The following is a 24,809-nucleotide window of genomic DNA, read 5'->3' as shown; positions in this document are numbered from 1 at the left end:
TCTCTCGATTTGCACAGATATCACCATTTTGGATTCCATCATGACCATATACCCCTGAATGCTTGAGAATATCCTCAACTCCCGAGATGCATTTTGCCCCAAGTTAAGTGTTTCACGATGCTTCATATGTGACTAGTGAGAACATCTTTTTTGTTTCTTTCACTACCGGGCTATGACAGAAATTACTGTGCAGTGGAGAAAGGCTTGACTGTGTGTAAAGGGTCCGATAACGTGTACTGGTATCGCACTGTGTGGGGGTTCTTTAGTACGGTGGAAGAAATGAAAGGAGGCTTCTCTCCTGGCTTGCAAGCGCATTTCCTCAGTTGACCAAGTATCACGTGCCAAGACAAGCGTCATTAGCGCATTTCCGCCTTCCCCTTATACCCTAGTTTGTCACTTACCGCCACAGCCACCAAGGGCGCTACCCCATGGCATTGCCAGGAAGAGCACGCATTTTGCTTGTCGTTCTTGATCATTCACATTTTTTTCCCCCATTGTGAAGTGGCGTAAGGATGTGGGATGGTGTTCAAACTTTTGGGGCCGAATTAAAGCTCAGGAGTTGGCAGTTGTTGGGAAAAGGTGTCTTGATTTACGAATTGGAGTGGGGGCATGTGGCCAGACCTGAGTATATAAGCTCCCGTGTTGTCGGTAAAGATGTTTGTCAGCTCAGTGCTTCATCTGCGTCATCCCTTTGTCATCCCTTGCACTCAGGATTTTTATCGCTTTTAGTGTGTCTCAATTCCAAGCACCATCTGATCCTGCTCCACCTAAAGAATGGAGGAGATTAATTTAAAGGAAAGATTGCGTCCTGCTGGTGGGTGACTGCACCTGTACTTTGCATTTCAAGCCAAGCCTTATACGCACACCCAATACAAAAGTGTACAGCTTGGCCCTGGCATAGTTCTTCATCGGTGTGGCCCCCGGTTGGCCAGCATGAAGCTGTCGAATAAGAAATGGGTGTCTGACTGTTCTGTGCACATCTCAGTATGTGTGCCCACTCCTGTTTGGTGCTAGGGTGTCGCTCCAATGGAGAAATGCGACACCCTGATGCTTCGTAAACTCTTGTCCCAAGCTGTACAATCTGCAGGTGATCTTAAACGAAAGAGGAAAAAAGGCTTTCACCAATGGCGGACACTGTACTGACAATTTTTGACAACTGCCCTGCTTACTTAAGCAAAACGCTTCCGAAAGAAAGGAAGTGTTCTTGGAAGCACCTCTTTGCATTTACTTCATGTTCTGGAGAGTCAAAAAACAAAAAAAGATTGTCTAACTCTAGTGACCACTTTGACACAGCTTGTGATACTTTGAGCAAGGGGTGGAATGTTCGACTATCCTTGACTTTGCTGACCAAGAGCAAAGGAGGCTCCGCCCCCAAATGGCGCGCCAATAGGAGGACTCGGGAGGCGGAGCGCTGTGGCCTCTGTTCTTGCCTAATAGATGGTGCATCGGTAGCGCTCGGTTCGGGATATGTGAGCCACTGTAGTCTGCTTCTTCCGGTAGAGCTACGACCTTGAAGCCTCTGCTCTCGCATAAGAGATGGCGCAACATTGGCGCTCGGTAAGGGCACGTGTGGTCACCAGAACTTTGAGCCTCGACCTTGAGACTGGCCGGTAACCTAAATTCCGATGATGCGGCGATAGCAAACCATAGTGCGTAGTTTTGATGATTATGCTTCATGAATATGTCATTACATTACCAAATTTGTGGCCAGTTGGACGTTTCGCTCCGCTCTTTTGCGTATAAACATTGTCTCAGCTCATGAAAAATGAAAGAAATATTTGTTCTACTCCTCGCACTGAAATAAATCATTTAAAATAATTGGACTGTGTTTCTTTTTTCTTTTTGTAAGTAGTTACGCAAAGGACAGAAATGTTGCTGCTTGTTCTACTCCTCACACTGAACTAAATCCTTTGAAATAATTACTCTTTCTTTTTTTCCCTTTTTGTAAGTAGTTACGGAAGAAAATAATTGTACTGTGTGTGTGTCTTTTTTGTAAGGGTTCCGGGACATTTGATCGAACGTCGTTTTGGTCGAAAGCTGTTTGATCGAACGCGGGACATTTGGTCGAAAGGCATTTGATCAAACACCGTTTGATCGAGACGGCAGCAGTCGTTCGATCGATTCTTTTATTCGTTCGCTTGGAGCGTTGATGAAACAAAAAAGTAGAAAACAACAAAAGAAAGCTTCAGTTCTAAATGCTGTTATTCCAAGGAATATTTCACTCTGTGTCATCCGCTCGCCCATAAACACATTTCGCATCCAGAAGGCGATCCGATGATGTGCCTTTTTTTTTCGCTATTTATATGCATTTGCTGAAATTGCGTTTGCAGGAGCTTTGAAAGTAAAATTAGACGTTTAGCTCCACTCTCATGTCCTCGTGGCTGATACTGTCTCAGCGTATTGCTAAAAGTACGCCCAAACATTTCATTTGGTAAAATGCTCTGCAAACTGGGACAATTTTTTCCTACGCCCACGCTAACGTGAGACATGTGGTTCGCTGCGTTTTTCCAACATATCTGCAGGAAATATGCAGAAGGTATCAGGGCCTTGGGGAATTGCTTCTTAATCTTGTCACGTTGTCTGTGTGTTCTGTTTCATGACCGCTGCCGTTTCGGTCAAACGGTGTTCGATTAAATGACTGTCGTCCAAATGTTCCGCGACAGCTTTCGACCAAACGACGTTCGATCCCGGAATCCCTTACAAAAACGAAACAGTTTCTTCTGTAACTATTTACAAAACAAAAAAGACACACACAGTACAATTATTTCAAATGATTTATTTCAGTAAAAGGAGTAGAACAAGCAGCAACATTTCTTTCCCTTTTACATACTTGCATAACTACTTAAAAAAAAAAAGAGACACACAGTACAATTATTTTAAATGATTTATTTCAGTGCCAGGAGTAGAACAAAAGCAGCAACATTTCTCTCCTTTTCCATGAGCTGAGGCAATGTTCACGCATAAGAACGGAGCGAAATGTCGAACTGGCCAAAAAATTTAGTAATGTAATAATGACACATTCATGAAGCATAATCGTCAAAACTACACAGTATACTTGTGTAACTACTTACAAAAAGGAAAAAAAAAGCGTGAAAAGAAACACACAGTACAATTGAACCTCTGTATGCAATAAGGGGATAAGTCGACTTATCCTCTTTTTACTATTTTTGTTGCAATGACATCTACATACCAGTATGCACCTGCCAATGAAAACTTAAGACCTTATTGCGATTTGTTGGCCCGCTACAGCATGGTAAAAAAAACGGAAATGCATGTGTGTCAATGGGACGGACAATCATATCAGGCCCATTTTCTCATTTTGGGATTTTTCGACTTATCCCCTTATTGCATACAGAGGTTCAATTATTTGAAATGATTTATTTCAGTGCGAGGAGTAGAACAAACATTTCTTTAATTTTTCATGAGCTAAGACAATGTTTACGCAAAAGAGCGGAGCGAAACGTCGAACTCGCCACAAATTTGGTAATGTAATGACATATCCATGAGGCATAATCATCAAAACTACGCACTATGGTTTGCTATCGCCGCGTCATCGGAATTTAGGTTACCGGCCAGTCTCAAGGTCGAGGCTCAAAGTTATGGTGACCACACGTGCCCTTACCGAGCGCCAATGTTGCGTCATCTCTTACGCGAGAGCAGAGGCTTCAAGGTCGTAGCTCTACCGGAAGAAGCAGACAACAGCGGCTCACATACTCCGAGGCGAGCGCTACCGATGCACCATCTGTTAGGCACGAGCAGAGGCCGCAGCGCTCCGCCTCCCGAGTCCTCCTATTGGCGCGCCTTTTGGGGGTGGAGCCTCCCTCGCTCTTGGTCAGCAAAGTAAAGGATAGTCGAATATTCCCCATGATGAAGCACACCAATTCACCAAAGAAGGCACGAATAAAAACATGTTTGAGCAACTTCAGAACACTACAATACCAGGCTCTTTGTGGGGTTTCCACCGGATGACGCATTTGGTGTAAAGAAAGTTGCATTCTCGAAATTGTCGCTACTTAGTGACAGTGTGTGGACATAGCTGAAAGACGGGTGGATGTTACAGGCGGGTAACATAAATACCGTAAATGTGTTCATCATCAGGAAGGAAACTGCCTTTACAGGGTGTCTACCAATTGCAGCCTTCAAATTCTCTGACTTTTCCAGGTTTTAGCAGACTACAGTTAAACCTTCCTATAGCGAACTCTCCATGCTGCGAATTTCTCTATTTAGCGAACTTTTTCAAATGCTTGTACATTTGTCCCATTGAAGCCCATGTATTTGGATTTTCCGTACAGCGAAGTGCGTTTGCCCGTGTTCTCAGTGTTACGAAGTTCCGCGCACGCTGAACACCGCTCCGATTCTCGGAAATAGTGCGACGTTCTGAACTTTCTGGAATTCAGGGCCATCCGGGGTGCCGGAGGCATCATATTCAGGTCGCTCTTTGTGTTGGAGAAGCCTGTACAAAGGAGAGTTGGTGAGAGGAGGGCGCCGGGGGCTCGGTGACCGGCGCGCGCAACCAGCGTTCGACGAATGAGAAGGAAGGAGGCCCCTCCTCTCTTCCTACAGTTTACAACCGCCGGTCAGTTGTCACTTTTTTTGGTTCCGCGTGTAAGCGGGTAAAGTGGACGCCACGGCAAACGTGCTCAAGCGGAAATCGTTGTCCGTAGATGCCAAGGTGCAGATCATCAAGGCAGTCGCCAAGGGTGAAAAGTAAAAAGACGTAGCTGCGAGGTTCGGAATCCCGGCGAATTCTTTGTCAACGATCCTGAAGGCCAAAGAGAACTGAAGCCACGGACGCGCTCGCTGTGCTCCAGCGATGGGAAGAACTTCGAGAACAAGGTGGGGTGCCGAATGATGTTGCACTGGAGGACTTTTTGGACGCCGACTCAACGGCAGTATGCACAGAGGAGCTTACTGAGGCCGACATCGTCACCAGTCTGCGTAAGGATACACACGAGGACAGCGAGAGCGACACTGAAGAGGACATATGTGTGCCATCTGTTAGGGAGGTGCTCGACTCTATTGACGTGCTTCGACGATACGCGGCATCGTACAAGGACCAGGAGGGCGCTCTGGCGGCGCTGGCAAACTATGAACGGTCTGTGACACAGACGTTCTTCAAGACTGTGCAAAAGCGAGTAACTGACTATTTCTGAGCCAAATAAATTGCTTCTTTCTCTTCCATAGTCTTGTTTTTCGTGCGTTATATTCCCGGGAACTTCAGGCTACTTAACTGTAGTAACCACCACCGAAATTTAGCTAACGTTCTCTATAACGAAGTTCTCCATATAGCGAAGTTTTGCGACGTGTTTACCGACTTCGTTACATAGAGGTTTAACTGTATTTCAAGCGAATTACCTGACCAAAACAAAATGGATTGAGGTGCCTGCCGTTACGTTTTGATGCAGAGCCCTCATAACACAAACCAATTGTTGAGTATTAGTGAAGCTGCCCTACTTTTCTGCCTCTGAGCTTGAACTGCCCACTCGCAGCAATGTTGCTGCGGCATGACCTCTCAACCTGATTGACACTCGCAATTCTCTGCGCATCATCATAGCACTTGTCTGCGACTTTCCCCGACTTCAGCTGCTTTTTTGCAGATTCCTTGAAGATTCCCTTGTTTTTCCAGTTGCATCAAAATGAAATGACAATTCCTGGTTTTCCAGTTTGGTAGACAATCTGGTGTTGCAATGCCTCACCCTTCGTGGAGTTCCCATCACATGGACACATGTGGTGTAAACAAAGCATACCTGCCAATCTGACATACTCAAAATTTGGGGAAAGGGCATTAATCTTGTGCACTCCAAATAGCATTGCCACTGTATTGCGATTCCTCTACGTCGTAAGTACCCACTATTGGGTGGGGCTGCGATGCACTATCGTTGCTTCCGTCAACTGCAAGATTCGTCATCTCAGGCTCTCCCACATTGCATTTGGCGCAGCCATTTCACCCATGATGGCAGCAGTCTTCGTCCGTCCTGTCGTCCGCTTCGTCACATTTTGGGAACATCTTCCCGAACAGCGGTCACACGTGGTCGCTTACGCTCTGCGGCAGGTTGTACTCAACCAGAAAACATGTGCAAGGGTACTTGGCACGTGTGAGGGACACGTGCAGGTATTTCTTCTGTTTGGAGAGCGCCATCGGAAGAGACGAAACTATCGTACGAGGCTGGACTGACGACAGGACAGTAGCACATCCTCACGAGAAACACTGACACCATGAAACATGCGATCTTCCGCGACCTCCAGCCATGAATGTTCATGCCGTGACACACGTTACGGGCTATCTAATTCCTCAGGAATGTATTTGCGCAGCATTTAAAAGAAAATAAGGAAAGAAAAGACCGAGGCCCCAATGTTCCGGGAGATTGGAGGGCACGTCCGTACAATCGGGAGACTAAAAAAAATTCGGGAGAGTTGGCAGGCATGACAAAGTTTCATTTGTGAAATTGTTTCTAGCTAGTGACAGCGTGTCAATGTAGTGGAGAGGCAGGTGACGCAACAAATCCTGTAAAGGTGTTCATCATGAGGAAGGATACTGCCTTGAGTGAACTGCCCACAGGATCAACACATATGCGAGATCAAATCAGGTTTTCCGGGTTACTAAGGGCAGTAGACTACGTACTTGCATGTAAAGCTCGACCGTCGTCTAACAAGTTCCAAAGTGGCCCAGAGTGTGCGTTGACTGATGACTTGGGATGATGGAGGCACCACCAGTGTATAGCATATATAAAAGATGGATCCTTTCTGCGACTCCTTCTGAGTAACTGCAGGAACTCCTGCAAAGACAATTGAGCATTTCTGTAAAGAGAAAGGCTTTGCAGAGCACGAGTAAACAAGCAAGGATCCCTCCGAGTCCATCTAAAAAGTTGTAAATACTTCAAAAGGCAAAGTCAAAAGTGTGGGTAAAAAAAAGAGATAAGACTTAAAGGCTGAGCTCAAGGGCTGCAGGGAGAAAATAAAAGCTCCGGAGTTACGTGAGATACGACACGCAATGAAGAACCTGAAGTCAGAGAAGCAGAAGCTGACTGTGCAAGAATGTCTGAAGAACTCTTGCAAGCAACGTGCGAAGGGTGAACGTTACAATGACCATTTTTTACTGCTTCGTTTACTGCTCCATATCCGTAACCCATCAGCATACGGCTTCCTTCGGGAATATAAGTTGCTAACTCTACCTTCTGTGACCACTATCCGACGGTACATTTCAATCACGGGCATCAAATGTGACCATGAGGATATGTTTTTTGCAGCCTTCAGTGAGAAACTGCATGGCAAAAGAGAATTTCTACGGCTAGGAATGTTAATATTTTGACAAAATTCGTTTTTTTTATTCTGCGTTAGCGCCGTGAAGCAACTGGGGCTATGAGCGGCGTACAGACGTGGACAGATGGAGAGAGGACAGCAGGGAGGAGTGGGGGACAGACACAAACATGAGATTAACATATTGAAATGCGGCGAAGTGTTTTTCTCCGATAATGCTGAGTCCTTCAAATATTTACGAGGACACGATAGATCCTGTTATTTGCACAGAGTTTTCCATGTGCGGAAAACAAGATGATGTTGCAGTAGAATCTCGATGATACGAATCTCACGGGGTTGCGGAAAACATTCGTATCATCTGAAATTCGTATCAAACGAATTAAACCAAACTAAAAATTGAGGCAAGAAAATAGACAGTGTCTGTTCATTTTCCGTTACTCTACATGGGAAGAATAGGCATTCCGGCCGAGACCGGAAAAGAATTCGTATCATCCCGAAATTCGTATCATCCGTGATCGTATCATCGAGATTCTACTGTATTGCCAAAATCCTCCATTACTGTGACCATGAGAATGAGGCAATACCGCAAACAAAGTAATGCTGGAGTGAGAAAAATAAGCAGGGAAAAGAAAAAGAAAGCCAAACACTCATCATCCTGCGCATTTTGGTCGTTGTGCTGTACATTGTACTTCATAATATCTGCCTTCTCTACGCAATAAAGTGTGTACCATTATGCAAAATGTGAAGTGACGGATCTTAGCCAGAGTGACAAAGCAAAAATGCTATGGGCTTTGTTCCGATTCGACCATAAGGGTTGAGTTCCGGTTCATCTCTGAAAGGCAATTACTACAGTGGTTCATGAACCGGTTCACTAATATGAACTTGCGTCCATCAGAATGTCGCTGTAGTCAAAATTAGCTGTGCTACGTTTGTTTTTGATGTCATATTTAATTTTCTATGGCATATTAGGATGGGAGATTGCGAGTCTCATGGTGAATTTTTGGAATGGTTTAACACTGAGGACGACGACCTGCACTGTTAAATGAGATGTTCTCCTCCTGCCACCATCTGAGCACCTGTCAACTAGAATTTCATCTGGGAAGTTGGGAACAGATGCCATACCACTATTCCACGCTCTGCATATAGTTAAATTGTAAGAGAAAAGTGCACACCCTGCTTTCGTAGCAAATAGCAAACATAGCTTTGATCCTTTCAATTTGTGTTAACACACCTATATCATGGTTTTACATATGTTTTACATCCGTTTTACATACACATCATGTTTTACTTATATAGCGGTTTTCCTAAGTGTGCTAAATGGTGACGCTACGCTTATGAACCTAGCAATCGTAAAGGCCACCACCATCGGCTCAAAATCGGCACCACAAACACCAGCGAGGACCAACAACAAAATGGGTAAAGTGGGGAGTAATTGTAGTTCCCTAGATTGCAATTACTCTCCATTCTAGTATCCTGGCCCAGAATTTACACTCCAGGGTATCAAATAGTTACTAAACTTTGAAAACAATCCTCTGAACCCAGCAACCTATGTAAATACGTTCTCGACGTGAAGTTGATGGAGGAAAGTTTTAGAATGATGCAATTTTTTTGCACACAGAGTAGGAAATAGCAGTTCTTCACTGACAAATTGTGCATACATATGGACAAAACGTGAAATGCAGTACCCACCCCGTGATATTCATGTAGACCCCGGTCCCTTTTGCAACAGAGCAAGAACACAGCAACTGTGCTCAGCATTTTCTCATCATAACAGTGTGCAATCTGCCTTTCATTTGCCGTCTGACTTGCATGCTTCTTATTTATCGACATAACTAAGTGCAGTGAGGCACCTGAATGCATTCTTCGCTGCACGCTCCAGGAGGAAACATCGCGTGAACACAGCAACAACAAAAAAAATCTGTCCATTGGGGACGCCAAAACAATCGGTGGATTAAAGCTGCTGTGTTGGACACGCTTGGATGGAATAATAAAGGAACAGAGAGGACACTTCCTGGCCCAAAAACAAAATAAGCACTAGAAGGTCTGACAGACAACAAATGCAAAGACGAAACGTTCTTGACGGGGCACATCAGTTTGAACGACCTGCTTGGCGGAGTAAACCCACAAAAGGTAGCAGAGAAGATTACAGGTCGAATCTAAAAGATGATGGAGAAGAACCCACGTGCACATTGTGTGTTCAGTTCCAATAGTGCCAGGTGAGCCCAACGTAACAGAAAGTATCAGTAGGGAGTGACTTTTTCGGGTTAAACCTGATCCCTCCCGGTTTTGTCCCGCCGAACTGACCTCCGACCAATTCGGGTTGCACCCGATTTCTCCCCGAATTCCAGTCACTGTGAAATCCTCAAGTGACGTTTCCACTGAAGACTGACAAAGGTACAACACACCATGTACGCACACACAGGTATAACAAGGTATACCACACAAGGTATAACACACCACAGGCCACGTATAACACATGTAACAATGGGTCACTTCTGTTCCCAGCAATACACCCGTGTGTGTCAACACTGTCTATGCCTTCGGGGATTACCGCTGTAAGGTCACGGTCCCGCAAAAAACAACAACAACAACAACAGCAAAACAAAAAAGAGAGATTAGGATAGGACTTAATAGACAAGACGAGAAAGGCAAGACAAGACAAGGCACAATTATCGCCCGATTTCTCCCCGAATTACAGATTTTAAAATAGTGCCCGATTTTTGCCCCCCGAATCTGAGAAAGGCATTTACCCGAAAAAGTCACTCCTTAAGTATCAGGGAGCTCATCTGCGTGCTGAAACAGGCGTGCAACAAACTAGGCCCAAGAACACAATTCTTCAATACCGTCTGGGGTCACAAGACGATAGCAAGAAATGGCAATCAGCGGAATACACATCACACAGACGGGGGTGGGGGAGGCAGCCTGTTATTGGTAGGGTGAGAAGATTACCTTTTTTTGGTAAGAAAGTTGATCAAAAACCACGATACAGCAACACTATGGGGGAAGACCATGGGAGCAAAGAACAGGAGAAGAAACAGAGACGTGACACAACTGCTCTCCTAGATGCTGCTGCTGCTGCTGCTGATTAGTATTTTAATGGCGCAGCTGCAATGGAGGCCATAATCTCCCAGATGCTGTGGCAATTTATACAAGAGAGGGCACAGATCAGGTGGACCATACACTGCTAAATACCTGTAAAGAAAAACAGAACCATCGGTGCCCCACTGTCGCTGAAGAAAATCCACTAGCACCCAAAATATAGGGTAAAGTGGCAGGAAGTTCAATACAATGCTGCTGAGGAAAGGATCCATGTCTATGCTGCAACACAAACCCACCTAAGAGACAGCACCTGTCCATTTCTTTTTGTGCATAAGGGCTTTCTCCTTCTGTATTCAGTAAACCTGTTCCCTAGGGGAGGGGATTAGGAATTGAAAAGGTGACCGTGAGCATGGAGGATTTCATTGTCCGCGGGAGCTTCCCATCAATGATATGCGAATGTAATGTCTGTTTTCTCTTCCCAACTTGTCCTTGTTCATGTACCCTGTACGCTTTCTTATCGTTCTTTAGCATCTGAGTGCCACATACTGACAAATGGAGGAGAATTTCGGGCCACACTGATATGCGCCGCGGAAATAAAAAGCCGATGGAGTACATTAGTTTCTGGCGCCTAGACTAAAGTGATTTGTAACCGTATACATACGCAGCGGTCAGACAAATAGACAGGGATTATACCGCTGGCTCGCGTGACTTGTTTCCCCCAGCTACCTATGTGTTTCAGTTTTCGGCGACAGTCTCCGAAGTCCGGGAATCTGCCGCGGATGCAGCCCTCATTTGGTCTTACACGAAACCCAGCCCAGTGAGAGCTGCTCACATGTATATGTATATATTTGTATCATAGTTTAAGTGTGACGGGCCTTGCGGTTGTGTACAGTTCTTGGAATTGCCGTTGCACATCACTTGGTGTCCCGTGGGATAGGCTCAATCTGGGGATGAGGAAAATGCATATAAGGAACCGCCATACTGGTTTTGGAGGTCTTTGGATCTGGAGTGGCTATGTATAATAAACATCTCAGTCTTCATGCCTGGGCTAGGCACGTTTTCCTGCCACTCCATTAAGAACTTGCAACTTGAAAAACTTGCGGATGCATCCGACCACCATACGACAGCCTCCCTGCCTCGACTCTGGGAGTCTAGGTTTGACAAGGAGGTCCGCGCCACCATCTTGTGTATTTAACTACAATAGCAGAGTACACTGGGATTGACAGCACATACAAGTTACTGGTATTTGTACTGTACCCCACTATTTGTCATCCACAACATCGAGAGGAACTACAGTACTGATACTGTGTGAGCTGCCCTTGGTGTACAGAATGTTGCAGGGACTCTGTACTGGCTCCTCTGCAAGTCTGAAGAACTGCACCCAACAACGTCACGGAGCCGCTGTGTATGGCGGACAAAAACTTATTGCGAAGACAACTACTGAAGGACAACCTTCCAGACGACCCTGTCTGCGCATATCACATTCGGCGGATATTCAACCGAGAAATTACGACACAAAAGATGAAGACTTCAGCTAATTTAGAGGGGCAATTGGCGGCGAAATGACAGAAATAACGTGCTGGTTTACAAGAGCCAGGAACTACACCATAAAACAAAGGAAAGTCACCAACCTGTCAAAGACGTGAAAGGTTAAGCTCGTGTCAACGCAGGTGTCCTAGTTCAAATGAACTATGCACAAAACTATGTGCAGCGGCTGACAACAATGCTTTGGACTACTTCATAGCCCCCTGAAGGGACGTCTTCAGGTTCTGGCTGACTGGTGTTGATGCAGTGAGCGAATGAGGTCCGATGAGTTGTCCACCAGGATTCTGTCAAAGACAGTGTCACGTGGCCATTGTGGTTATCGTCAATGCGGATAGCACAATGAGCATGGCTGGAACCAAGCGACCGATCTCTATCAGAAATAAATCGTAAATAAACTAGAGATGGGACGAGGCAGAGTATGAGCAGGTAGGAGGGGGGGTCTCGAGCCCCCACTACCTGCCACAGGTCATCCCACGCAAATCTGAGGAGAAAAGGAATTTATAAAGGGTAGGGGTTCCAGCTTGATGATCGTAAAAGGTCATGCAGTTACCGATGTCTGCCTAAGCCGCATACTTGGATACTTCTGACACTACGAGCCTTTCTAACGCTAGACTCAGCTTCAAACGGCACCTTAACATACTTCGCGGGAACGACAAGCTTAAAGAAATTTTCCTTGATGCCCCTGGTATCACGTTGCGCAAGTCACGCAATATACGTGATCTACTCACTTCATCCCGAAGCAGCCAAGGTACCCTGGCTGCTCACCCTGCAAAGCCTCTCGTTGCCAAGCCTGCCATTTTATTGCTCCATCCACCACGATCTCTAGTGCTGCTAATGATTTTAAGTTCACAATTACTTTGTTACACGATCGTGTGCAAGCTATGTAACAAACAATACGTTGGTGGAACTCGCAACACTATCCGCGAAATATTCTATAGGCAGAAATCGGATACCTTTAATAACCGTAAGACCCCAGTCGCGTTACATTTTAACCTCCCAGGATGAGCTAAACACTCATCTACACATTACCACCTTGGAATCCGGTTACAATAATGACATCAAACGAAAAAAAAAACGAGAATCCTATTTCATTTCACAACCTTGCAAGCGCACGTCATCAATGTGTATGGCGGCCCACTACAATACTTTTTTTACATACTTTATACTACAATTTTTTCACATTTTACATCACGTTGCCCAAAGAGTAAACCAAGCACCTCGCACCATTTTCCCAGGACCTGAAAGCTCTTTGCCAGCCAAGTGCTCCGTGTCCTCGGCCCTTCACCCTTGAGCCCTAATTCCCCGAACGTCTTAGGGTCTATTTTTGTGCTTTGTATCTAACTTTGTGTCCATTCATATGTTGTGCTACGCCATCTTGTCTAGCCACCTCCTTTGTAGTTCATTTGTTTGTATTCTTCTCAACCTTCGCCCTCTACTCCTTTGTGACTTGGGTTTGATATATTCTCGACCACTCGTAGCGGGTCCTCAAACCTGAAGAAGTGCAGCCTACTGCACGAAAGTTTCGTTTTTCGCAAATAAAAATGTTTAATGCTCTCAAACATTTTCTCTTTACTTGCAAACAGAGGTGGGCACCCTGACGAGGGCGTGCAAGGGCGAGTGTTTCCTTACCCTCACCTCACGATATTTGAGGTGAGGGACAATTCTCGAAAAGTTTTTGAGGTGAGGTGAGGAAAACCTTATGAACGCGCACTTCATGAAAACTTTTTATGAAAACAGGTATATGAAATATCTTTCCTTCTTTTCGCAGCTTCTGTCTCTCACCTGGGCGGGGACTGTCTTCCTCTCTCTCCGCTGATCTGACGCCCGACTTTGTGCGTCGTTCGCATACCCGCAACTAAACCTCAATTTTCGCGCAACTTTTACGGGTATAACAGTCCTTCCACGAAGCGTTTTCTGTGATCGATTAGGCCAAATCCGCCACAAGCAATCTAATTCTGACAAAAAAAACGTAACACTGACTAAGCAATTTCACGAGTTCAATTTCGAAAATTCAATTTATTTCAATGGCAAATTGATGAAACTATTTTTAGTAGGTGGCAAACTGAATGTCCAGAAGAAAGTTGTTTACCCCATATTTTTCCATTAAGCCATTTTCTTATAATGGTCAAATGACACGTTTCGTGCCGCGCCCTGTATGCACTCACGCTTGAGATATACGCATTTACATTGGCAGTCACTCAAAGCCAACGCGACTTTAATGACGAAGATTCTTCAATCCCTGTGAACGTCACATCGAATACACCCCATCGCAGACCAACTCAATATGATAACGATGAGAAACAGCGAACTGATATCGTTGCATCAAAGGAAGATGACGTCCGTTCCAAAGACAGGGCAATTGAAGCAACCTTACTGTCAAGGTAGAACTGCACAAATCCCTGGGTACAGTGCTAAAATTTGGTTTTGCTGTGCACACAACTGAAATAGCATACAGGAAAAATGTGCATTTCCACTGAAATATAGGCTCTGTAGAACCATGCCTTCCATTTAAATCTTCTTTCTTCAACCCCCTAGCCCTGGTCCGGAGAGGGCTCTGGCCCCCATGGAGCAGCCTAGGGGGGGGGCACGAGCCCCTCTGCACCCCCGTAGTCTACGCTTATGGCCTCACGTCAAGATGTCAACGCCTAATGGTGTTACAGGTGTGCGACTGATATTGTACAAGATCGCTAGCTTCCCTAGTGTGCTGTGTTGTTGAAGGGGGCTATAGCTTGGGACAAAAGTTTATGGAACACACGATTGCCGATATCTTATAACAGCGCGACACTCAGACGGCAAGTTGGTGCCGCCCTGAGGTGAGGTGAGGAAAAATTTTCAACAAAAATCGTGGTGAGGTGAGGAAAATTCTTCTGCCAGAAAATCAAGGTGAGGGCGCGGCTCGTGAGGACAAATGCCCACCTCTGCTTGTGAATCATTATCGCTGGAAACTTGCGCATTGTTTTTTCACACTCTACGATGCCTTCCTAACCACTTCAAATCTCACAGCTCATGGTACCCCATATGTAAACGCATTATTAAATGTTCAAATATTCAATATTTTCGTCTCTCAACTCGCTGTGTGCACAAGGATGAGTGTGTGGGCGTACCCAGGATCAGGGGGGGTTGCATCGAACCCCTCCCACATTGGAAGTCTGGCTATGCCACTGCTCAGTATGCACCAATTTTATAAAGAAGCAAACAAAAACATTGTCTGGAGGGATTCGAAAGATTCAATTCACTGTTTTGGGTACAGGGATTAAGATTCCTAAATTCTTGCCTAGGATTCAAGGACTCGGTTGGCCCATCCCTGAGATAAACCACTAAATCCTCGAAGTACGAAGCATCACCTCGAGCGTGAGGAGAACGAAGTACACAGGAGGCTCACGATGCTCATGCTCAAGGTGATGCTTCCTACTTCAATGTTACATCAGCTCGCTTGTGTACTTTTTCTCTCTTCCACTAAATCCTCTGCTACTCAGACTATGTAGTAGATCCACACAAGTGTGTGTGTGGGAATGAGGTTTTCTGGGTCTTCCTCATCAGAATGAAAATTCACTTCATGACAAAAGTCGTCGGGAACAGACATGGTCATATTACCAAGTATAGACTGTATTTCGCAACCTGCTCAGTCAGCAGGAAAATTTCCCTGCACAAGACCAGTGAACACTGCCGCGATCGAAGAACCAAACACCCCGGTCGGTACCCTTAGGGTGGGTTCACACAAGGAGTCCCCCGGATGTGTCAGCGGATGGTGTAAACGTCACAGCTCACGTCATCAAAATGTGGCCTACTTGACCTTATTGCAGGTGACTCAAGTGTCATCTCCGCTGGAACAAATTCTTCACGTGGTGTCTCAACGCAGGGTAGGAACACACGTTCACTGATAAATGGAAAATGACAAAAAACAGCTGAGTCTGCCATACCCCGTGCCTGGCAAGAAATTGACAACTAGTGTTGTATCAGCCTCATAAGCAGTGCAGACGACGGCACTGTTTTACTAATTTCCGATCACCAATGCCAGACAGAGGCAGAGATACGCACCAAGGCAGAAGTTAACAGGTTGAACACAAGACTCTTGGCTGCCCTGAAGAAAGTTCCGAGCCTTCAGCGGAAGATTGTTCAACAGAAGGCAGTGTGCACGACCAAACACATCTCATGGAAAGCTGACCGCTGTGGAGAAGCTCCCAGACAGGCAAAAGGCTATACTCAATGCCTTAAAGGGACGGTCTTTTACCCCCTGCACCTCTCATAAAGTGTACCATTCGAATGCCCTTTGTTGAAAATGAAATACTGCGAATTTATCCGACAAAACACGCCACAGTTATTAAATAATCAAACTAAATTGATAAAGATTGCAGAGCATACCGCGATCTATGTTGGCAACAATAAGAACGGCCATGTCGCCCCGCAGGAAAGTCCGTGATAGGATACAGAAATCATCTGCTTTTGCGCGTGCTAGTGCATCAGCGTGAGCAGACAACTTTCAGAAGTTAGTAGGCACTGCGGCAACTCTCATACATTTTCTTTCAGTTCTCGGGTGAAAAATGGACATTCTAAGAAGCAGCAAGCATGGTGGTTTAGAACAACTACGTTAATCCTCAGAGGCGAGTTAAAAGTCGCAGGACAACCCCACAAACAATCACAAATCTGAAGTCGCTGGCCATCGGCGCGCGAGGTCGCAGTAGCGCTGCGACAAAAAATATATTACGCGCGCTTCCATTACACTCCCCGTTCTACACTGATCATGCTTCGGAATGAAGTGTCGCTAACGATGTACATGGAGAAGGAGTGCGTGTTTATTTAAAAAACGCATTAAATACTGGCGGAAAGAAGACACGTTACTTAGCTTCCACGTATCCGATTATGCGCCACATTATCGGAGACCCCACAGTCGATGCTCGGACTACATTCTCCGCTCGCTGAGGTAAAGCCTGAGCGTCCCCATTTCGAGAGCAAAGGGGATGACTCAGCAAGTTACAATTACCGTGACGATAACGACTTACCCGCAGGCCGACGTCATACGTGGCGTATGCATGAGAGAAGCGCACGTTTCGTCATCTGCTATTACAGCACGTTTCGACCAGTTCCTCGAAAACGACTTGGTTATTCCGAATGAAACTTTGACGGCTGTATATGTACAGTACTCGTGCAGCTACTTTTGGCTAAGTGTCGGAATCACCAACTTTTAGTCTGAATCACTGACACTTAGTGCAGAGTCTTCAGCTGCAATGAGGTACAGCGTGTCCATTTGTACCGTGTTTCTGTAATAGCCATTATGGAACCACGCGTTGTACTTATTGAAGCTGTGACTATAGTCCATGGTATAGTCCATGAGAGGGAGCGAAGAGGTATTCTAGTTTTGTCTTTGCAGCCTCTTCTATTTAGCTGCCAATACATGTGGAACAGTTGAATTTCAGGAGTGTTGATGCGATTGATTTTCAGGGCCACCCCACTTCCTCAACACGAGGCTCGCTTCTGCGTCGGTGAGTGACACACACACACACCACAAGCCATTGTTGACTAAGGTTGTCGTGATGATTAGAGCGTTTATGGCACATGGGCAGTGCGCAATAAAGTGGTCAAAATAATGGAAATACGCTGATAGCACGGGCTAATTAGCTTCCCCAGTGCATTTGTGCTGACTCAATGTGTTCAATAAGTTGTGATGCACATAGCAATCGTCACTTCGGAGAATTTGAGGAAGAAAACGGAAGAAAAGCAATCTGTGCAATGCAAAGCGGGGGGCAAGATGTCACCATCCTTCTGTAGCAATTAGCTCCTTGGAACGGTAAATGCTAATACCTATTTTCGAGTCTACTGCAAATGACAACTTGAGGGGGACCCAATTTGCCAGAACTAACCCTGACCAGTATAATAAACCCGCGTGTTGTTGCAGTTCCTACGAAACATAAAAAGAGAAAGTTTTATAGTCATTATATGAGCACAGCTGCACACAAGTCATGTCGTCAAAATACGGCGATTTCTGGAGCTGACACACGCTTACAACAACACCACGCAGGGTCCCATTCGCGGATCGCATAGCCACATTTCATACCGCAAACCTATCGCGGAGCCGTGGGTCCCCAGGCCAACTTATCGGCGGAGCTGCACGACCAGTAAGCTATTAAGAGACCGTGATATAACATATGATCATCACTATTATGATTATGACATGTTTTGCATGTACACTTTGTCCCGTAAATAGCTTCTAGTACATGCCCAGACTAGACAACTCACAGTTGTACGTTTTCTTCACTGAAAACTCAGTGCGGCCCGAGATTTAATGTTCTCATCAACACTAGTAGTTTCCAGTGATGGCCAGTAGTTAACTACATGTAGTTAAACTACTCGCAGAAATGTAGTGGCAACTACTAGTTAAACTATATTTTGAGTAGTTAACTACAGTAGTTAGGTTACTGCAGGCATCAACTACTTCTGATTTTACCGCAAGCTTTACGGCACGATTGTGCTTCCGACTTTTGCCTTGAGATACTTGTTTGATGAGAACGGAGGTGAAGAGCAATTGTGCCGTGCATGCGTACTAAATCTTCACTTTTATCACTGCTTGTGATTTATATTTAGGTGTCCAAGAACGCCATAGAATGGGATTGGTGTTGATGGACAACGTTAAGTAGTTATAGATGTAGTTAAAATACATAGCAGTAGTTAAAGAAGTAGTTGTAACTACCTCCCCTGAAAAGTAGTTGAACTACTAGTTAAACAACTCCATCCCGAAGTAGTTAGTAGTTATAGTTAAACTACCGTAGAAGTAGTTAGCAGCCATCAATGGGAGTTTCTTTTCTATTTTTGCTGGTGTTGTGGTTTCCTGCACTGTGGAATGTTTGAGATAAAATGTACCGCAACATACAAAACGTGCATATTTTTCTGTTCTACCACAGTGCAGGAAAGTGAGCGAACTCCTGACTCTTTCACACAGCCTGATGAGTGTTGTTGGAGACAGACCTATCCTCCCCTATGCATCATCCTGTGTGAATGCTCGGCTGGGACCAGTGCTCCTCTGTCCACGTGACTCCACCGTGCCAAAGCAGACTTCCCCCCCTGGTCCAGTCCCTTGTGTCAACCTGCCCTTATATTCATGTATATCACATGCGAGGAGTCTAGCCATGCACTAAACGGGCACCTTCAGTTGCACACTGTTATTCTCCTGGCTTCAAAACATGGTTTGCCAAACAAGCACGGTAAACATGAGAGAAGTGATGTTCTGAGGCTGGAACAACATAGAAGGGAGAAATACATACAAAGCCTCAATTTGCTTAAGAAATCAACAATGAAAGATGAAAGTCCCTGAAAAGGTTAGCCAGCTGTAGGACTCGAACCCACATCTTCTGGATTGCCGGTCCAGGGCTCTACCAACCTTTTCAGTGACTTTCATCTTTCATCGTTAATTTCGTAGGCAAATTGTGGCTTTGCATGTATTTGTCCCTTCAATGTTGTTCCAGCCTCAGAACATCAGTTCTCCCATGTTCAACAGGTGCCGCCTGCGCCGATCCCATCGTACGAATGTGTGTATGAGTGAGCAAAAATGTAAGAGTGAAAGGAGGATGAGTGAGAGACAGTGGTTGGTTTGTCCCTTCAGATGACGCACCCTGGAAGTTGCTGAGAAGGCGTGTTAGCTTAGTAGAGCCCTGGACCAGCAGTTCAGAAGATGTGGGTTCGACTCCTACAGCTGGCTACCTTTTCAGTGACTTTCATCTTTCATCGTTAAGCACGGTAAAACGGAGGAGCTAGTCAGGTCCATGCTACCTACATCGTCTATCTATATCAGCATGAAACAACTCTGGCATTTATTTCGTGCATTCGGGTTTCAAGAGGAAATAGCAGCAAAATCAAAATGTTCCGTATTCTGCATGCGCTCAATTCAACCACTCATGACATGCGTCTTCTATGATATTCCTAATACAAAGAAAGAGATGACACCTGGAAAGCGACCTGACAAGTATCAATGCAAGAGGAATCTTTTGTCAGTATCGTAGTAGTGTTGCCTGCTTCGCAGATTTTCATGGATAGCTGTCACGCACCCGTAGTAACCAAAACAAGCCCGATAACTCACCTCTTTTTGACGGTTTCCTCGTACAATAGACTATTTGGTGGTCCTATGTTCTTCCGTGGTGGGGTTGGAATCCCCTTGCAACCATTTCTTCTACAAGAAGAGAAACGTTTGATTGGTGCACTTCTGGAACATTTCCGTGCTACCACATGGAACACTGCAAAAATATGACAATGTCACTTCCGTGGCACTGTACAGTCGCACTGACAGTTTTTCCTTCTTGTGCTGGAACGAAAAGGGACCTCAAAATGCTCACCGCATTATCATTTCACAATGGAAGCACGGGCCTTCCTTCCTTATTATGGGCACTCGCTAACAAAGCCCTACACAAAAGTGAAACACAAAACCACGTGAGATAGTGTCGACTGCATAGCGTTAAGTACATCCCGATCCAAGCCTCGATCCTTGACGATGGCGATAACGATGCTGATTCATGTCAATGACTTGGAGCAGTTCACCCACCATACCAGTGCTCGGGATTTGAAATTCCAGATTTAAATGAAATCCGGAATTTCAAATCCACAAAAGAGACTGCCATATTTGGTTTGGATTTGGTCGGCAGCTTGATTATGAACATGATTTGGATTTGGCCTGTATCACACTTTTGCTCGGAAATTTGGATTTGGATTGAATCCTACGCTTGCTTAGAGATTTGAATTGAATCACGCTTTTCCGCAAACATTTTTTATATGGATTTACATAATTTATCATGAAATTCAGCCTATGTGCATGAGTGACGTACATGCCTGCGCGATTGTACGGCGCAACACTTGCCCCGGCTCCGTCTGCCTGTGTTATACTGTGTAACTAACTAACTGTCCTGCCACTAAATTCAATTCTCCTCAATATTCGGCGACTAGCCCACTGAGAAAAGCTCGGCGACTCTTCATAGGATAAACGATTCCCAGTCAAAAAAAAGGAATGGGTCCAATTGGAAATTTGAATTGGTACCAATAGGACTCAACTGGACCAACACGAAAGCCAATTGGATTTTTTAATTCCAACTGGATGTCCAGTTGGAAATTTTAAAACCAATTGGGAGGAAGTCCAACTGGCTCCTTGGACTCCAGTTGGACAGCCAATTGGAAAGTCAAGGTCCAATTGGAAGCTGAAATTGGAATCAACTAGACCAATACAAAAACCAATGGGGACCAACTGGACACTTCAGTACCAACTGGGCTGCCCAATTGGAATTCATAAACCAAATTCCAACTCCAGCCGGCTTCCTGACCATATTAGTTGTACACTGCTCAGTCAATGTTGAACTGGATAAGCCATTACACGCTGGAGTCAGAACTGTCAGAACACTGCAAAGAGGGTTTTGTACTCTGGTTACGTCAATTTGCGGCCTATACTTCATGCGCGAAAATATAAAAAAAAAGCGCTAGGACCTATATCTTATCCTTCCAACTCCCCACCAAGTGCTGTATCATTATGCTCCTCTCCCATCTCTTTATCTCACATAAGTCTTTGCATTCGTTACGTAAGAAGAAATGTATCAAGGTGTACCATACCAGGGCCAGCGACAAGGAAGTAATATAAGCACTGCATGCGTTTTCCGCAGCACGATATTCGCACAAGAATCAAGTTCCCATTTCTTTTTACTGCAGTATATGCACATTAAAGGAGTACAGAGGGCCATCAAAAAAAAATTCAGATTAAGACATCTGATGAAAGTGTGTGTGTCATTATACCGAATAGCGCGAAAGGTTTTGATGTGTGCAATTTGCTTCCCAGAAAAAAAAAAAAATCACATAAACATAGCTCCGCGCGTTCACTCCAGCTATAACGAGGATGAGGAGGTATGATGCCACGTCACCGATGACGGTATAAGGAGAACTCGTTCTGGTTCGCCGGTCAGTGGGGGTCAGCGCCTTGTCCCTCTGCCGCCGTAAACCTGTTTTTTGCCAGTTCTCCCGGAGAATTGGGGATAGAAGGAGCGGCCGAAGCATTACCGAGCAAGGAGAAAGGCTTTATCAGAACCCCGAACAGCCGAGTAGCAGACAACAGCGGAGGAGCAGACAACATTTATCTAGGCCAATCGGCGAGCATTCTCCTTATAGCGTCAGCGCGAGGTTCCAAGCAGATCACAGGCTGGTACTGCTCTTCACCACCGTTGCGCACGGTCGCTTTTTGAGGCGTATTTTAAATTCAATTTCTGCGATAATTATTACTCTGTGGTGTAAATTACTTCGCATGGTGCATCTTACTGGCCTACTTAACAGCTGTATAGGAAGAAAACTGGGTGTTAAAAGTGACTTCTGTGCTACTTTAAGCTCCACCGAAGTAGATGTCTTCCATGTTTTGCCTCCTTTTCTTAGTTATATACGCAACTGTTAGGAATTCGTGTTAGTATAATTAGGTATCCTGTGGAAAAATCCGTGCTTCGAAAACTGCGGTATTCTGAAACAATTCCACAGCTGTTCCGAGGGCGGTAGCAATGTGGGAGAGGTATAAACATTGCTCCCAGCCGTACCATTATTTTCAGCAGTGTTAGTTACTCTTCCGGATTTGTATGGGATTTGAAAAATCTGGATTTAAAAAGGGATCTGATTTAGAGAGCGGAAAATAAATCCGGATTTAAAGTGATTTGGTTTACGCGAATAAACTTAAATCCAGACTTGATCCGGACATCATACTGCACTTTTTTGTCCACTCATTTAATCATCCGTCCAATGTATATGCTCCATCTGCAACGAAAAAGAGAGATGCGGAAAGGACGTCAGTGCACAAATTAGTCCGGCAAAGCCCTGATGCGTTCGCTTTTTGGTGAGAGCAGCTACGCCGATATCCTAAATAATCGAAAGGTTATGATACCCTGAAAGTTCACATCGAACTCACAAGAATACGCCTTTCGGTACATCATCACGCAAATAAAAAAAAAATCATACCGAAACACGCATGGGCGCAGCCGTATTGCGCCCGACCGGGCACTGTGACGTGTACGCGCCTTCATACTTGTCAGAGGGGATCGGAACCAGTATTTTTTTCGGTCTGGTTCGGGTACGAGTAGAGGCATATTGGTTCGGTTCAGGTTTAGCTCCGATGAACCGAAATTATCTGCTTGAACTGGTTCAGATATACTGGTTCGGCTCAGGGAGGAATCCCCCAACCCACACGCACACACACAAGAAAGCGGTCAGCGATCACCGTTACTTTTTTCGTGTCCCGGTTTAAAGGTCAGCTATGCCGATATCCCAAATAGTCCAAGTGGTTGTGATATTCTGAAAGCCCACATCTAGCTCTCGCCAAAATACACCTTCATGCTTGGGCGCAGCCATGTTTATGCCGTAGATGCACCCGAGCGGGCATTGTGACGTGTACGCGCCTTCGTACTTGTCATGGATTCCAGCTACGGCTTTTCGTGGCTTCAGTGGTATCTGTGCTTGAAGATGGCGGACAGCCGGGTTCCACTGGTTCTTCGATGGGTAAACAGTGCAGCATCTGCGAACTCCTTCGTGAACGATGCTCTGTGCGATGTTGTGACTGGAATTCGTCGTTTGTGTTTCGTGAACAATTTGTATCAAGTCGCGTCTGCGTTAGCCCCTTTACAGCCCTTGCCCAGGGTAGGGTCAATTATTTTTGGAAATAGACTGATGTTTCGACAGCCGTTTTAGTAGGAAAATGCCGACAGCGTTTTATTTTTGCAGGAAAAAATCATACGCTATGTATTTGTGAAACCGCATAATGCTATGGCTTTATGTACGATTTATCAATGTGTAACACCGTCGACGATGTTATGAAACGACGAGCGATGTGAAGCAAAATACCAATCACATTTTAAACTTTTTGTGGGATTCTGTGCACTTTCCAGAAGCTTTCTTTGAATCACGCACTCCCATGTCATGCTGCGTCGTGTAGCACGCTACAAACCAGTGATTTCCGCAGAAATTCACTTATGGGGGGGTGTCGAGCTTTCAAGGGGGGAGGGGTATGCTTTGTGAAGGTTCCACTTGCGGAATTTTTCTTAGACATAGAAACAATCGTGGCACAATGCTGACATATCTCGACAGCTTTCCCGTTTTATTTATACATGTTATTACGTTAGAATACAGATTCATTATGAACGGCATTTCAACATTAAGATGCATATAATCACACGACCGACAAAGAAAAAAGACTAGCGCCTTGTGTCACGAAGCTCAATGAATACCTAGCAACCAACGGTGAAAACCTTAGACGAAAAAAAGCAGAATACCTCGCTCGATTCAGTTGGGCGCAAATGGTTCTTGATGATCCACATTGAGTTTGCATTCCCGCACGCATTTTTGCTCGTATATGCGCGCAATATATGCATTGAACAGTCACTTTCAAATGATTTTGGACAAATGCATGGTACGATCATCTGCATGTCTGTGGTCCTACAGCCCAAGTTTGACAGTACAGGATGTAATTCGCTGCGCCGGACTCACTACCAGAACATGTTGGTGGCCAGCTGGTTGGGGTCACCTGAGAAATTTCAGGGGGGGGGGTGTTGCAAAAATGCAGGGAGGGTGTACACCCCCCCTTAGGGGTGTAGGGAAATCCCTGCTACAAACTACTGCATTTCATGTCTAACATCTGGATTTGTTTTTTAATGAGCACCGTAGCACATGTGCTACGGTGCAGAAACATGCACAAAGCTCCACACGCATGTGGTTGCACACCATGTAGACAGAAAAGAAATACCAGAGCACATATTGCCACTTAAAAATGTTGTTTCGGGGGTCTGAAGAGTTAGGACGTAGCATAGGTCCTATAAATCAAATAAGTAGGTGCACCTTATCCCTCTGTAGAGTGCTATTTCAAGTAACAACCCAGCCCATGGGGTGTAAAAGTGTTAGAGGAAATTTGTGTGACTGTCGTCATGGGTGACATCCCTGGTCAGCCTCTGAATTAATCCCGTTCTCAGGAATTATTGCGC

At 45.2% G+C, this 24,809-nt stretch overlaps 1 protein-coding gene across 2 annotated transcripts in view; it reads right to left on the bottom strand.

The window, feature by feature from the left end:
• The window catches only part of LOC135378790 (uncharacterized), a 175,985-nt gene extending 155,766 nt beyond the window's left edge, over positions 1-20,219 (bottom strand). The window contains exons 1-3 of one of the 2 annotated variants that reach the window (XM_064611873.1): positions 20,163-20,219; positions 19,910-19,999; positions 6,623-6,776 (exon numbers count right to left, since the gene is read on the bottom strand). The gene's annotated coding sequence lies outside the window, so the exon portion shown is untranslated. Of the gene's footprint in view, positions 1-6,622; positions 6,777-19,909; positions 20,022-20,162 lie in introns of those variants that run through there. The other variant, XM_064611874.1, reaches the window with a different exon arrangement.
• Between the last annotated feature and the right edge of the window lie 4,590 nt (positions 20,220-24,809).

The sequence above is a fragment of the Ornithodoros turicata genome, chromosome 1 (assembly GCF_037126465.1).
Source record: "Ornithodoros turicata isolate Travis chromosome 1, ASM3712646v1, whole genome shotgun sequence".
Taxonomy (NCBI): domain Eukaryota; kingdom Metazoa; phylum Arthropoda; class Arachnida; order Ixodida; family Argasidae; genus Ornithodoros; species Ornithodoros turicata.
This window is presented reverse-complemented; position numbering and strand designations above follow the sequence as displayed.